Below are 15,351 nucleotides of genomic sequence, written 5' to 3'. Positions count from 1 at the left end.
TAGCCTTCTGTAACAAATCTTCCATACAACTAAACCATTACAAATATCACCATTTAATTAACCTCACACAAAAATCACTGTGCCACTAACTTAAACAAAGGAGAGAAGAGACTGAAGATGGCAACCTTCCTCCATGGTGGAGACCAAAGCAACGCCTGTCACAAATGGGGTTTGAGTGAAGGTTACACCTGCAGCACATTTCTGGTTCACTTTTGTCACCACTGCAATGTTTAAGTGACGGAAAATGTCCAAGCTCTATTAAAGCTAATAACACATGATTGATGTGCTGCGTTAGGAAGCTGTGTCAGTACAGATTAGAACATCTGTGCCGTCACTTTGACAACTCAAGCACTTTATTATTAGAAAGGATCTTAGGAGGCTGAAAATTCTCTTAAATGTTCCATGGTTTAAAAAAAAATTGCACTGCATGATGTGGATATGCACGAAAATGCCTTGCATTGTCAATTTTAAACACTTTAACTTATTTTATATTATTTTATATTAAATATTTGTTCAAAGGGGCACCTTTGGAATTTTTCAGTTACAAGAAAATTAAGTCTAGGCACCTGCATAAAATTGAGAACTAGGCAATGTATGCTGCACTCAGAGATTTTAAACTGCTTGCACTGACAATAAAGTGAACAGAATATCTGACTGAGTCACAGTCTGTTTTAAACATGCTTCTACAGGAATGAGAACAGTGTACCGTATTTGGGTGCAATCATAGATACAGCCAAAGTAATTTGTGGCATATCAGTTGCGTGAAGACTGTGCTAAAATACTGCTTACAATATCAAAAGAAAGACTGGTACATCACCTGAGAACAAAGGACGAAGTTCAGATACAGCATATGCAATTCAATTAGTTATACAGCAAAGTACCAGGGTTGGAAAAAGCAGCATACAAGTAGTGCTGCAGCCAGGACTGCTGGATAAGTCTGCAAACTGTGTTGTGGAAATACATTTCAGCAGTCACCCTGTCTGCAGAAAGAAGCATTTTTGTCTGAAAGCGCCGATCCCTTCAGGAAATACCTAGACTACTAAAAAAAATTAGAATGCTATTAGCTGCAGCCCTTGTCATATTTCTTCAACAGCACACAGGTAAACATCATCCTTCGCCAAGTACTCAAAGATACTGCCAGAAAACTAATGGAATACAGGCAAATCAAAGAAATTCATGGAATTTCCTTGCATTTGGCCAAATGTCTACTTTCATTTCTAGTGGTACCATACTTAATTTAAGCAACATCTTTTTTGTCAGATAGAAATTGAACTTTATTTTGTTACTTTTGTTCTGATGATGTAATGAGTTACACTTTTAAAAATAGTTTGAATCTCTCAAGAGAGGCATGAGTTAGTTATTAATGCTTTAGTAATATTTATTATACATTTCATTGGGCTTCATGAGTCAGTGTGGTTTAAAAACATGTATCAAAGCTAATGCTTTCAGGATTTTTGGTGCAACACAATGAGTAAGTGAAAGTAATTCCAAATTAAAAAGCTAATTCATCCATTGTTTAATTTTTTTCAACATCGACTGATCTCATGGTGAACACTGGTACATTAAAAATGACAGTGAATTTAAAGTAGCTGTGTATTTATCTGTTAAGTATCATTCATTGTAAAGGCGCTGAAAGATAAAAGCCTGCCAATGTAAAATTGCAAGAACTGAAATAATTCCATACTACATATTTTAACATCTTAAAAAGCATTGCAACTTCAAGAGACTTAACAGTCTAAATTGAAGGAATAGCTTTGAGAAATGGAATACAAAAATAATTTTTAAAAATCCATCAAGACCATACACTATTTCCCTTCACCAGGACAACATGCATGTAACCTGACCAGCCCTGGAGATGGCGCCATAGGCACTACATCATGAGTTTGAACAGTTCCATTCACTTTTAGGATGTTATTTTTCTGCATTTGCTCCAAAAAATATTTCATCCCATGTGATTCAAGCTTTACATAATATCGCTTTCATGAATAAAGACAACACATTTCCTTGTAAACATTGCAGCCTTAATGCATGAGTTTTGCAAATCTTGGGACCTCAATGGTATCAGGAACCTTTTTCAGTTATACGCTACATCAGTTATTAATAATCAATATAAGTACCGTGGACAGATCATTAACATTAGTGTTGTTCCTTAAATATGCATTTAAAAAAATGATTGTTACCATGGTTACCTACTTGCAGGCACTGTAACACATTCTCCCTGGAGCCCTTCTGCAAACAAGCAAACCACCTTCCTGACAGGGAGAAATATGACCCACAGCCTGACTCATGTCCTACTGTATAGGGAAATGTAGCAAAGACTACATTTGATCATTCCAACCCTCCAACTCCCTCCACATCACCTCCTTCCCCACCCCCGCCACCCTGACCCACCCCCCAAAAAATCAGGCCATCCCGCAATATATTCTGGAAAGGGTAAAGATTGATGCAATATTAAAAGAAATTAGTGACTGAAATAAGTCCCGAGTTTGAAAGCAGAACAGACACAGCCCTCATTCATTATTAACCATGTCTTGCGCCTGTGTCAGCACCTGATAAATAATTTAGATTAATCTCATTACAGAAGATTTCATTACAGGATAATTTAATTAAATGATGAATTGGCTCCCAGATGTCAACGTGAGTGCCATCTTTTAAATAATGCTGATGGTGGCATAGGGATTTGCAAAGGTTCCCAGCCCAGACTGGGGAAAGTGCATTATTACACATTCTGCCAAGAAACCGATGAGGAAGGTCAGTTTGTAATAACTAAAAGTCATTATCAGGGAGAAAGTTTAAACCCTTGCAGGATCTTCTAGAATGGGAGAGACTTTTAGACAATTGAGTGAAGGTGGTTTAAGTGATAAAAACGTGTGCAAGGCTCCTATTGAACCATAGACAAATAAATGTCGCATCCCAGCAAAGTGATATGAAATACAATGCTTGAAAAATTATTTAAAACCAAAATGTCATGAACAAGAGAAGCAAAAACGTTTACTATAAATTGAAAGGACCTAATTTTCAAAAGTATGCATTTAATTAAAACCACTGTTCTCGTACATTCAGGATTTGTGCTCAATATAGTATCTGTCTCCATGCTAACATCAAACACATTGAACATCCTGCTCTTCATATAACGAGCCCCTAATTTCTAAATGCTAAATTTCTAAATGTTGGTTCTATAATTTTGATGTTACCTGTGGAGTAAAGGGGTTCAACTTACTGATCTCTGAAGGGTATTTTTTCTTTAATAAATTCAGAGTTCAATGTGAAGCTGCCATTTTTCAGTGATTAAAATTAAAATTTAATGAAATATTTTATTTATTGAGGTCAAAAGTTAATCCTTATGGGCTCTCAACTATATATCACTAATTTCATCTTATTCAAATATAACAGGTTCAAAAGACTCTAGGGAGAGAAAACCCTTTCCTAGGCTTTGATGGAAAACAATTAAGTAGTTTTAAAGTTAATTAAATGACAAACAAATCACATTTAACCACAGAATATTCACATACTTGGTCCAACTCAGTTCTTATGCCTGAAATTTGCCTTTCAAAACTAAGTCAGAATATGGAGAGGAAGTGGCCATCAACTTTGGCAAACTTCCACAAATTAGTTTACATTTACCAGTCACTGGTGTATCATAAAAATGCAAATGAGCCATGTGGTTAATTCTGATGTGGGAAATATTTGTGAATGATAGCAGAAATGTCTTGCTCATTTTAACATTAGTGAAATTGAATATCACTCCACACACATGCAGCTAACAAGTCTTGCTAGTAAGTCAGCTAACAAGGTAACACCATTGTTCTAAGAATCATATATTTGTAAAGTAAATGGAATCACCATCGTGGAAATGGTTCACTTGGTTTTGGGGCAACAAAATGATGGTGAACGCATTACTAAAATTATACTGAAGGGCCTGCTAAAAATTTATGTTTAATTCTTTGTATGAGAAATGGTGACACAATTGAAAGTATATCACATTGCCACATAGAAATTGTGTATGCAATGCTGCATGAAATTAAATAGAAAATCTTCATAACCTTTTTGAAATTTGCTTTCTCTGCCTTAGTTTTAGGCACTGAACTATAACCTTAACAAAATGGCAGGCAAACAATACATACCCGTGTGTCTGCCAAGCCTTCTTTTCAGTTAATGTTTGTAGAAGAAACATTTTTAATTTTGTCCGGAAATAAATGCACCACCAAAAGACCAGTAGCAAACACACTCTCATCCGGGAGAGAAAAGCTATACTGCAAACATTGGTTGTTTCTCTGAAATTAGGTTTATTATTTGGAAATATACAAATATTAAAATATTACAAAGAGATGCTGTTTGAAATTTTATCAGGAAATTAAATCATATGAATCAGAAATTGAAAGGTACTCTTTCAGCGACAGTCGGTAACACAAGTAGTATGTTCTCAGTTTTTCTACTTGATAAAACAATAAGATAAAACAGTAATCCAGAACAGATGCAATAACAAAATGGGGGGTGAGAAATCCAATTTCTCTTACCTTAGATACTGTAGAAGACAGCAAGTTAGTTTGTAGGTATGTTAGAATGCTAATTGTTTAAAGTTTCAATATTGTACTTCATTAATCCGTTGCAGGAACTGCAGCCTACACGTAAGCTCATAAAATGTTTATGTGGAAGTGCTTCATCCAGTATTTTTTTTATTTTCAACTTCAAGATACTTTTGGAGACAATGCTGTTAATTATAAACAACAAACTTTGAAATGCTATATTTTGTAGTAATGATATTTTCTTCGTACTTTTCCAAATAGTAAAAGTATATTATAGTGATTTGTTCATATCTGAAGGTCTCTGGAGTTTTTATCCTTTACAGAACTTTATAATAATCTGCTGTTCTTTATACACATTTTGATAAGTTTTAACTGCTTTTTCAAATCATTCATGAGTCACTTCAAGCTTATTTGCATAACGACTTTGTAATACAAATTCTTCAATATGTATACATAATATGTTACTTGCATAAATTCTTCAATATTTACTACAAGTAAATAAAAAGATGAAAATAATCATCCTCTAGAAAAGTGGATAATATCAATAATATTTTAATGCCTGTCATTTTAAACAGTTCTATTTGATATAATTTACAATCTCAGTGATTTAAAAAAAACATTCCCAGCAAAATCAAATGAAGAAATTAGATAAGAACAGAAGGTGCTGGAAAAAATCAGGAGGTTTGGAAGCATTCATGGAGAGAAAAAAGAGAATTATTGTTTTGAGTCCAACGTGACTCTTTTCTGGAACAGATGCTGGCTGACCTGCTAAATTTTCTCAGCACTTTTTGTGGATTTTTTTTCAGATCTCTAGTTTCCACAGCATTTTGTATTATCTAGGGAAATTACAGACCTGTTCTAGCAGCACAGTTTTTAAATGCCAGTGAGTATTATCTTGTTCTTTATTGAAGCCCAATGCTAGAAAGTAAGAAATTATATATCACACTGCAACTTATTGTGTCGAAAATTCTAGATTTCCATTCTTTTCACAAGAACCATTTGACTCCAATTTGTTATCTTAGGTCCAGATCACTTTACTCATCAAAGGTGGGTAGTAGAAATAATTATTTGTAATTCAACACTCAGAACATTTACACATTGGGTGGAATGTTCCAAGATCTTGAGCAAAGCATACAATGGCAATAAGGTTGGGAAAATACTTGAGAATGAAAATAATCAGACTTCTGACATTGAAAGAGGGAATTTCTGATTTTCCCTTAAAGATTTAAACAAATAAGCACCAACAATCTTATTTATACACATCTAAATTTTATTAATAGCTAATCTCACCTCATTTTGACACAGGTCCCCTTTTTCTACTCCTTCCTGAAGAAACTAGATGGTGCCATTACCCAACATGAAAGTCAGAGTTATAACCTGGCCCCACTGACTGGCAGACTGCCACTGTTCAGAGTCAGGGAGAGGGAACACACCAATGCCACATCTACAGCATGTGCCAGCAGCTTACGCTGTGTATACTTCAAGCAAACAGCTATGTCTGAAAGTCAAAGTGAACCAGTCTTGGTGCAATGAAGGGGGCCACCACACTCAGTCCAAGGGTCTAGCCAAGGTAAGATCAGGCACATGGTCGGAGCAGTTTCTAAGAATTGGTAGCTTTGAAATCCAGGGATTGGGCCACAGTCAGACATGCAGGTCTAGAACAAGCATTCGAGGCATTACATGTAGTGCTATGGAGACATCTGTTCAGGCTGCGCTGTGCTTAGTGGGGCTGTCCTCCTAGGTTGGTCTGAGGTAGGGGTGAATGTGTGCACCACAGTCAGTCCTGGTGAGATTGGGGTATTAATGGCGGGGGAGCTCATTAAGGGCAGTCAGTGCAGTACGGGGAAAAGTGGGTGCTCAAGACTGTGATTAGGTTTCATCGGCCTGTGTCATTGAGGGAGTGATTATGGTGAAAGGAGGAAATTCTCCGTGGAAGAGTGGGATCACTTACTCCTTAGGAGAGGATGGAAAGCTAAGGTGGAGATGTTGCACAGTTTATAATTACCCTAGCCTCAAAATGAGGAGAGTAAATGACCAACAAGAATATGGCCGTTTGCGAAGTCATGACCTCAGGAAGTAAATGGGGAACATGGCTGTAAGATTAAGGGAGTGAACAGAAACAAGGAGAGGTTGGAATGTCATTGGAGATGCTGGGGAATACAAAGGCTGGGGATGTGAGGTTGTACATCTTTCATCTCAGGTTGAGGCTGCAAGTCATTCATGAAGAAAATGCTGAAACCTTGTCATCTTTGCACCAGATTCAACTGGCAACAGGACAAGAAAATGGTTGCCACCAGATGCAGCTTGGGTGGAGTAAGTTACTGTATTTCACTTTGAGGGTGAAGTAAAATTATTTGCCTGTAAGGATCTGCTAAGGCAACTGTGTTAGTCATACATTCACTGACTCTGTAATGCCATGAAATTGGATTCGATTTAAAGGCCATTCTTTTGGCAACATTATGTATGAAAGCTATGAGTTATGGCCTCGTGCAACCATGAGTACTATAAGACTTGCATCAATTAGCCATTTGTCATTGTCAGATATGCAAAACTACTCAAACACATGCTTAAAGGTCTCAGTTAGATTTGCCATTTCTGCAACCCTTTTCATATCTGATCCTTGAAGGCAATATTTTGGAGAGAACCTGCATTTAAATCAACCAATGTAGCATTTGCACTTTGGTTCTGCAATATCCATCTGCAGATTAAGAGATTAAGAGATCCTTATTTAAGTATGACATTGGCATCCTTACGAGGGTGAAGCCTTCATGACACAATGCACAAGGCCATAATATGTTTCATTATTATTGATGTGAGGCATTTGGAGTTTTGTTACTGATATATTGTTTTATTTCTGACAATTCCAACAGGTTATCTGATCACTCACCTGAGGCAGAACCAGCGCTTGGAGGATACATTGTGGCATTGTTACAAATCAGATGACAGTGTCAAAAGAGACATCGACTGGAACATGGTCACCATGAGAAAAACTGCAGGAGACTCCAATGGCTCCTGCAGCACCCTCAGCAGATGGAGGAGAATTACAATATCTCAAATTTACTGGCCTCTTTGTCATTATTGACTGCTGTTGGAAATAAAAAGCAGATACAGATGAAGGATATCGAGGTCATCATCACTGAACTGTATCATCTGTTGGACAGATCTTGTGCAGAAGGAATGGGTGGCCATGCCCTCCCAGTGCCTGCCAAAATCACAATGTTTGTGCCAGTGGGTCATTTCAAAGAGAAAATGAGGAGCTGTGTAGCACCATCCAATGTGCAGTCTACAAACACATCCAGGTGTTGACTAATTTAGAGCCCTCCTCCAAGCCAAGGAGTGTCTAGGGTTGAAGGTCTCCAACACTGCTGGCTTCCCCCATATGCAGGGAGCACAGGGAGGTGAAAGAGGCCTGGTCCCTCTGGACTGCGCTAAGAGGAAGCTGCGGGAGAACCTGTGTCTGGTTCCTCTTCTGTCTGGGTGCCGACTGGCACCATCCTGCCCCCCCTGAGAGCCACAGGCACTTGGAGTGAGATTGAGACCCCTCTTTCCCTTCTCTCCTTGCCACTGATGCTGAGAACCAATGACTACACCAATGGAATGCAGCTAAGTGCACAGATACAGCAAAAACTGAATGTGCTGGACCTGAGGGTCTCCAGGGCAGTACCCAACCTATCCATGGAGGAAGGCAAGTGCATGCGTGCTAGAGCCAACATTTTACTGCTAATGTTGGTGGACCCCTGTATCCTTCAACCTAGCTTATAGAGTGCTTCTAACAAACCTGCTGTGCATTGTAAAGTTACTGATGGTCAAGTCAGAGACCTGAGGTATTTCCTCCTCAGCCAGCTATGGAGACCATGTCACTGATGTGCTCACCAAATTGTGGCCTTGAGGCTAGTCTAGGAACAGAACCCACTGTGGTGGGTCGAAGTTGCAGGTCAAAGCCTTGCTGGTGTACCCTCTGACAGCTGAGTGGCTTTAATGGGAGAGCAGTGCAGTAGAGCACAATGAAGCTCACACAGTGGCTGGACATGAGGTCCTCAGTGTCCCTCTGTCAACAGTCTCCCCCTTCCCTGGCTAATTCCGGCATCGTTTCCTCATACGTGGTCAGGAACCTAATGTCTCGCCTCTGGTCTTGTCCATCTCAGCCCAGCTGTGAGTTAACTGTTCCTGTACTGAGGCAAAGGGAGGGATTGGGTATGATGGAAGTGGATGGGAGAGATGTTTGTGGTGACACAGGGACAGGAGAGATGATGAGGTGCTCCCAAAGAGTGAGTGAGGGCAGGGAGGGAAGGGGAGATTGGTGATTTGGGAGGACAAGGTGTTTGACAGCCAGTGAGTGGGAATGTTGCATGTGATAGTAAGAGTTGCAGTCCATGAGCCTTGGCAAGAGACAGTGGCAGAGTTAGAGTGAATGGTGATCCTTTGAGCGCAAGGTAGCAGAGGATAAATGGTTGCACCTAACCTTGCAGAGTGCTTTCAGCATTGCTGGGTATTTCTCTATACAATGTACTGACTCAGGTCACTACTTTCATCCAAGCTGGCTGTGTTTGGAGCTCTGGAGGAAACAGCACTGCCAGTCTCTCAATTGATCCATCCACAAGGTCCCTGTTAGAGAAATGGGTGCCAACTTCCCTTTTTGTCACAATAGTTGTGTTCCAACAGTGCCGGATCACAGTGTGAAAGTTTGCAGTGTCTGAGGTGCAGTTAAACTGGGGTTAAAAATGGCAGTGGCTGCTTGAACATCACAAAGTCTTGGGAGCAGTGAGCATTTCTGACATCCTTCTGCATGACTGCATGACAGCCCGGCCCTGAAGTGGAGGCTGTATAATTAATGAACTGAAGATTGAATGATTGCGTGAGAGATGTTGGATGGGCCAGAACTTTCCCTGAAATGACAATTAACCAAAAAACAGAAAAGTTGCTGTAAAATTTAAATCTTAATTATGTTTGACATGTAAAAGGCTTTCTCACTTTCAGGATAAAAAAAAAAGAATGTTATTAATTAGCTAAGGTAAGAGATGAATTTTATTTGCAGGATTTGCTGCAAAGATTTTTTGTAAGTTGACGAGTGCAACAATGCCAAGACTATTGTCCCAAGAACATGGATGCAATGGAGAAAATACACTCAATGAATTAACTAGAGTCGAAGAAAGAAGACTGCGGAAATACTTTCTGACCATAGCTGTGCCCCACACTGCCTCATTCATTAGAAAACTCACAACCGTTCCCTTGCATTGCAGTGTTCTAAAATTACTGCACCAACCTTCAGCAAACTCCTCAATCTTACAAATTCAACCCAGTGATAAACTTAATTTGCTTACAGCTCACCTCTCAAACATGGACTGTCAGCCATCCATATCAACCATATTGCTCATCAACTCGTAACTACGATTGACAGATTTTATCCCTTCTTATAGATGAAGCTCACATATAAAATAATACGCACTCTAGTGCACACCTTCTTATCACCCTTCCCCATCTCTCTCTCTTTGTCTCACACACGCGGACAGACAGACACACACATTGGAGAGAATGCCTGGGCTATAGTTCAAAGAGGCAATGGCTATGACAATCCAATACTGGATGAAATGTTGTGTAGGTTTTCATTGTAACTCACCTGAAAAAAGAAACATTTTGCTGGACAATTTCATCTTGCACTCACCCAAACAAGTGCAAGAAGGCCAAATTTCAAACAATCGTGACAATCTATGTTATCGGAAAACTTGATGCTACTGGTTAGAAAGTCAACTCCTATTGGCTGAGGAATTGAAAATCTGGGAACTATAAGCTCACCCAGCTTCTAGGTGATCAAAAAAGACCCAAGGCTTGAACATAATTCTTTTGTTTCTAGAGAACAAATCAAAGTTGCCTAATTTGAAAACACATGTAACACCAGATATTTTGTTTTGGGTTTTGCAAGCGTATAAGTACAGACTGTACACTGCCAATTAATAACTGCTTGTAATACAGAACATCAACATTACTACAACGAGACAGGAAATAAAGCTTTTGTCTTGTATTCATCAGGATTAGAATGCAAGAAACAGACTTTAATAAAACGTCACTAAATAATACAGCATAAGAGAAAGGTGCTGATTGGTTGGGCTTGGAGATGCAGCAGGAACAGTTAACTGGTGGTCTTAGTTTACATACCAACTAGGTAGATTCTGATTGGTCACAGAGTTTCCATAGGAAAACAACATGGATTGGCAGGCTCCATGACCTCTTTTGTTCAAGGTCTTTCCATTGAAGATGCACTTCTCATGTTGACAAGAGCCATGCCCAGAGGGGATCCCATTGCAACCTGCTTGTTTCCCAATTGGCACCACCTTCATGTGCTGTATAAACTGGTTTATTCCTTCTTGGGGCTGTTTCTTACATCCCAGTCCTGATGAGTACAAAATGAAAAGCCCAAACTAACTGCCTATCCTGAGCAATAATGAATTTTAGATTAGATTAGATTACTTACAGTGTGGAAACAGGCCCTTCGGCCCAACAAGTCCACACCGCCCCGCCGAAGCGCAACCCACCCATAACCCCACATTTACCCCTTACCTAACACTACGGGCAATTTAGCATGGCCAATTCACCTGACCTGCACATCTTTGGACTGTGGGAGGAAACCGGAGCACCCGGAGGAAACCCACGCAGACACGGGGAGAACGTGCAAACTCCACACAGTCAGTCGCCTGAGGCGGGAATTGAACCCGGGTCTCAGGCGCTGTGAGGCAGCAGTGCTAACCACTGTGCCACCGTGCCGCTTTTCTGAAAAGAGCACGACACTTGCTGGAAGTGACATTAATTCATATGTGGGGATCTGTTCTCTGATAATAAAAGGATCATTTTCAACCAGTGTGCTATTTTTGAATTAGCTGGCAGTTTGAGGAGCCGCAACTCGTCAGCAAATCAGAATTGACTTACCAACTAATCAGCACCCCTTTTCTCCCTGGTTATAAATTGTTGTCATTTAAATTTGATCTGATGAGCATAAAGCAAGAACCTTTTTGGCAATATTCTTTTCAATAATAATAAAGTTCTGTATTATACTTCATCCTGTTTATCCTTCTCTTTTATCCTATACATTCAATATGGTGAGGCTTCCAACATTAATATCTCTCTGTGGTCCCTCATACACAACTTATATAGATGAAATAATGGCAAGACCAAAGTATTTGAGATAAATGAGAGCAATTGAATTCAATTTTTTAGAAAATAGGTTTGCAGTTTGGCACTGTTGGTGACTGGGGAATGGGAAAGCTGATTTAGTTGAATTGGTGAATTGTCAGACAGCTTAGACAGAGAGTGGTTCTGGGTGGTCACTGACTCTATTCCTTCTCCTCCCCTTCTCCTGTCGTTGAGAGACTGGGGTGTTTAAATGACCAAACTCTGCTTCTTCAGCAGAGTGTCAGAATTTTGAACTACACTTTGCTGCTAAAAGACAGTCAGATTTAAACTGGAAAGCCAGCACTGAGTTCTGGTACAACAGCACTTATTAAGCAGAATGTTAAAGCTTTAAATTTTGCAACATGGCCAGATGAAGATCATCGCCCAGTGTCACTTTACCCAATGGCTCATCCTAGAACTGTAGCGATCTCTGTTGTACAACATAACAAAACTGATAGATATAACTGTAATCCTTGGGAATTCAGGACTTGATTGAAAATGTAATATTTTCATAACTGAAAAGGATAGTCAATGCTTGCAAAATATTTTCTGTTGCATAATTTGACAGCTTCTTATGCTTGCATTTAAGAATTCTTTAAAATTCAATACATTTTATAATCATTCTTTGAATCTTTTTATTTTGGGCCTGAGTTATATTTGCTGTGCTCAACATTATGACCTAATTTTTGGTAAGTAGCACAATACTTCCTTTTGGACACCATGTACAAAAGCCAGCTGTTAAATAAAAATCCTTCTACTTTTGGCTTTTCATTTTCAATGAAAATGTAGGGTTGTATTTTTCCAGTTTCAGGACAGTGTTGTTTTCAGGGCATTTCATGGTGGAGGTCCCAGCATGGCAAATAGTAATTTTTCTCATTCTGATTTCTGTTCAACAACTGAATAATTATGCAACGGGTCTCTTTGGCACTCTTCTTGTGCAATTACAGGGCAGGAGAGGTGAAATTCCTGCCACATCCACGACCATACAAACTGTTCATGCTATTTTTAAAGCTCAGCTGCACATTACCTCTGATTCTGCAAGCCAGGAACTACCTCATACACTGTATTTTTAGGAAACATTTCTGAAAGGGAAGCTGGCCTCCTTCTTTCCATGTAGAAGTCCTGGTCAAAAGGAGGGCCCTACACTAAATGGTGGACCACCAGAGGAGGTCAATGCAGTTACCAATCAATGCAATCCACAGAGGGTGGCAACCTCCAAATAAACACAAATTGAATAAGTGCTAAGAAATGAAGCTAACAGCCTTAAGATATGCGCGGTGTGAAAATACATGAGTTGACTGTGCAAAGTGACCTGGCAGGAGCATGCAAGTCCAAAGGTGTCCCTGAACTTCAAATGACGTCCTGCAGGGCTGAAGTGGAATCAGAGTTGGTCCTTGGTCAGCCATGGTAATGTGGTGGGCTGGTGGTTTGCCCATTCCAAGTTTGGTGGATGAAGGGCGGTGGAGGATGGGGCATTCAATGACCTGTTGGTGAAGGGACATTAAAATGGAGGCCCAGGAAAATAACCAGTGAGCCGTAGGTAACTGCAATGACTTTAAACTCACTGTCAAGTACTTGGGAGGGAGGAGAGAATTGCAAGCTGCATACAAATGAGGTGAGTTGGAGATGTCAATGAGATGCAAATGGATGAAAGCAAAGTAGTCACCATTGATCAGCGATGTTATTATCTTTCCATTAAAACCTTCAGGGGAAAATGAGAAAGTTGTGACGACACAAGAATTGAACTGTTTCTTTCTCATTTATTTCCCAACATTTTTTGCCATTGCCTAGATTGTTCAAAGCATGGGAACTTTCTGCCTCACATTTTTCTTCCTATTAGTTATGTATTCAACTTGTTATATATTCAACAGCCATTCAATCTGTACGTAGTAATAGATTTCACCCAAACTAGAGAAACTCACCTCAAGCCAAATATAATTAATTTCCATTTTTTTCAATTAATTTACTCTGGGATTGATAATCTTAATATAATTATTCTACAAGAAAAAAATGTTTTCTACTTCCATCACAATGTTGTCTATTCTCCAAGTCATGGTCGATGATATTATAGAGAGAAGTCTTATCACAATAGTGTACTCAGAACAGAACAGAAAGCCATAACAGAACACCTGTATAAGACCACATCAGATAAAAGAGACTTATTTTGTGGTACTAAGTTATTTAATGCATTATCATCAAGACAAAAAAAAAACTTTAAAAGAATGGGCCAAAAACAAGAAAAGCTTGAACTTAATGTTTTCATTTGGGCTACTTAGAAACCATTAGACAAAGCCAACTGTAAAAGTTCTGCACTCCAGGCTATGACTGAAAAAGTGAAATAAAGTACAGCGGGCACAAAGGCTGATGTGTATATCCGGTTTCTCAGAGAATACAAGTATAACAACTATCACGTGCTGCTAGGAACTGAAACCCAATATAAAATATCAATAGGGAATATGTGTCCTCTTTCTCACTCTAGTACACAAGATTAACATCGGAATGTGAAATGTATTCCTTGAGTGACGACTAACTAATAACCTTATAACAAGCCTAAGGTAGATAGGTTCACAGGAAACACATCAACGTTTTAGAAGCATAATGCAAAATATAAAATATTGACTGAGACAGGAACTGGCATTCTAGAAAACTGTCATAAAAAGCACCTGTCTGTTAGCATATGGAATTTTGACCAGGTTTTTGTGTTAGCATTTTAAGAATTCTTCAAAAATCAATACATTTTATGATCATTTTTCTCATTTTTGTTTTCTTTGGACCAGAGTTACATTTGCTGAGCTCAACGTTGAGACCTAATTGTTGGTAAGTAGCACAGTATTTTCCTTTGATCACCATCTTTAAGCTCATGTATAATAGCCAGATGCATGATAAAAAAAACCTCTTTTTTGCCGTGGTAAAACCAACATTGCAGGAGTATCCATAACTGCAGCAGGAACTGAGTTTTACATCAGGGTTCCCTGGTTGTTGATTGGCCAGAAGCAAGGCTCCACGAGTTGCTGACCGATCAAGCTGCCACAGCTCTTTAGTCCCTGCTGGGTCACTTGGAGGTTTCACCATTGCAAAGATTATACTAAGTCCCCAGGGCAAGCAAACTGTGATGCAGCTGCAGTTGGAAGGAAGTTGGGTTCTGTCAGGGCCACTCAGCTCCTGCCATCATTACAGTCTTGGTTCAAACATGGAAAAATAGAATTGAATTCCAGGTGAGGTGAGAGTGACTGCTTTTGACATTAAGGCTGCACTCAGTCAAGTGCAGCATCAAGCAGCCCTAGCAAAACTGGAATCATTGGGGCAAACTCTTTACTGGTTGGAGTCATACCTGGCACATAGGAAGATGGTTGTGGTTGCTGGAGGTCAGTCATCTCAGCTACATGACATATCTGCAGGAGTTCATCAGGATCATGTCCTAAAGCCTAACTATCTTCAATTGCTTCATCATTGTCCTACCTCCATCGTAAAGTCAGAAGTGGGAATGTTTGTCAATGATTGCACAATGTTCAACATCATTCAAGACTCGAGGAGAAAGTGAGGACTGCAGATGCTGGAGATCGGAGCTGAAAATGTGTTGCTGGAAAAGCGCAGCAGGTCAGGCAGCATCCAAGGAGCAGGAGAATCGACGTTTCGGGCATGAGCCCTTCTTCAGGAATGA

At 39.5% G+C, this 15,351-nt stretch overlaps 1 protein-coding gene across 26 annotated transcripts in view; it reads right to left on the bottom strand.

Moving 5' to 3' along the window:
* Positions 1 to 15,351, bottom strand: part of eya4 (EYA transcriptional coactivator and phosphatase 4) — a 554,349-nt gene that overhangs the window by 265,361 nt on the left and 273,637 nt on the right. The gene's annotated exons all lie outside the window — the stretch shown is intronic.

The sequence above is a fragment of the Chiloscyllium plagiosum genome, chromosome 3 (genome assembly GCF_004010195.1).
Source record: "Chiloscyllium plagiosum isolate BGI_BamShark_2017 chromosome 3, ASM401019v2, whole genome shotgun sequence".
Classification (NCBI taxonomy): domain Eukaryota; kingdom Metazoa; phylum Chordata; class Chondrichthyes; order Orectolobiformes; family Hemiscylliidae; genus Chiloscyllium; species Chiloscyllium plagiosum.
Note: the sequence above shows the minus strand (reverse complement) of the source record. Positions and strands in the feature narration are given on the sequence as shown.